The sequence below is a fragment of the Orycteropus afer genome, unplaced genomic scaffold (assembly GCF_000298275.1).
Source record: "Orycteropus afer afer isolate SDZICR_OR568_19922 unplaced genomic scaffold, OryAfe1.0 scaffold00322, whole genome shotgun sequence".
Taxonomy (NCBI): Eukaryota; Metazoa; Chordata; class Mammalia; order Tubulidentata; family Orycteropodidae; genus Orycteropus; species Orycteropus afer.
Window position 1 is genome coordinate 4002676 of NW_006921909.1, and position 2103 is coordinate 4004778.

Sequence of the window (2103 nt, forward strand, 5' to 3'; positions counted from 1 at the left end):
AGTCAGTTTTTCTCTGGGGATTGATAATCACTTCAAAATTGGTAATCATTGCAAATCCCTAAAAATGTTACTCTTAAACAAGTTGATTATAAACAACAGGAACTCATGAGGCAACCTCTCTAATGAATAAGTTCACTTTCCTTCCCAGACAACCAAGAGTTAGAGGAGCTGTGGAGGCAGCAATCCTTAGCTGATTAAAAGGCTGGCTCTGTATTTAGCCCCAATGGAGAAATATCACAATCAGGAGTAAGGTAAAAAGTACCCAGAGAAAATAATCCTCCCCGTTGGGGAAAAATGAGAGGCATTTTCTGGGAGGTAAATATATATTTTAAAGCATCCTATACTCAGATTACTTGTGTTAAACATTCAATAGAGTCTCATTAATTCAGAAACATGTAATTAAAATTTTGTGGTTCAATATGCAAGAAGGATGCATAAGGAAAACATTAAGCCAGAGGACAAGACACCCAGGTCAGACAAAAAGGAAACCTCGTAATTAGGGAGAGACTTAATTTTCTGGCAATGGGACATTTTTTCATCATTTGTTTACGTCTAGCAAAGCATTGAAATCATGACCTTGTGAAAAATCTGCTTGGCTTAATGAAGTTCTAACACACACACACACACAGAATTATTCTGTCAATCACCTAAATAATGCAATGCTACTATTTTCTTTAAATGGAAAGAAAGAGCAAAGGGGTCATGTCTAAGAGAGCAATTTCTCTTCCTGTTTATGCAACAAATGACAAGAGGTTATAAATACAAACAATCAAAGAGAAAAAAAACAACAAACTGATATTTCTGATGAAAGTAATGTTTTCTTTGTCTAAATCAAAAGAACACAGAGAGACTAGATGACTGATGGAATTAGGAGGTCAAGAACTGGCTCAACTCAAATGTCTGCAGGGTCATAGAGATTATATTAATGGGTGAAGTAGGGCAAATGTGAGAAGGTTTTGTTTGCATAAGAAAAAGTATGTGTATGCAAATTATTTACTTCCATACTACCACTTTTTCTTGGGGATAAGCAGAATTCTGAGAATTATGGAATCATCCCATAACTTAATGTGTACACTTCCCTTGAGTGTAGACAAGAATGTGAATATGACAGATTTCACACCCATAATTATATGTGCCAACACTGAAGGTATTTGGAAGATAATAATTTTTGTACCAATTCAGTTGACTTTGAGTTAATCAAAAGGGAAGTAATCCTGCATGGGCTTGTCCTAATAACATTGCCTCTTCAAAAGAACTGGGCACTTCCTGAGAGAGCTTCCAAGCATGAGTAAAATTTCTCAGCTTGCTTTGAAGAAGGAAAGAGCTATGTCATGCTGATGTCTATGAAGGCAGTTGTACAACAAAACGGCAGCATCCAGCTTCTGAGCTTGCCCCCCGGCAGACAGCAAACAACAAAACTAAACTTTCACCCTACAACCACAATGGACTAAATTCTACCAGCAATTCAAATGAGCTTGGGAGAAAACCCTACGCCTCAGATGAAACGCTGGCCCAGCTGACACCTTGACCAGTCTCACAATGTGCTGAGAAGACATCTCCCATAATGGATTGAGTTATGGCCCTCAAAAAGATATGTGCAAGTATTAATTCCCAGAATCTGTGAATATACCCTTATTTGGCAAAAGGGTCTGTATACATGCAATTCACTTAAAGATCTCCAATGAAATTGTCGTGGGTTTAGAGTAGGCCCAAAATCTGATGGCAAGTGCCTTTATGAGAAAAATGTATGAAAACTTGGGATACAGACACATAGAAAGATAATGACATGTGAAGAAAGAGGTGTTGTTGTTGATATGTGCCGTAGAGTCGGCCCCGACTCATAGTGACCCCTCCTTGGGTTGCCGAGACAGTATCACTACGGAAGTAGATTGCCCCATCTTCCTTCCAAGGAGTGGCTGGTGGGTTTGAACCGCCAGCCTTGTGTCAGCAGTCAAGTGCCTTAGGCACTATGCTACCAGAGCTCCTGAAGAAAGAGGTAGAGAAGGGAATTATGTAATTACAGGCTAGAGAACATATGGAGCTACCAAAAGCTGGAAGAGGCAAAGAAGGATTATCTCCTAGAAGCTTTGGAAGGTGTGAGAC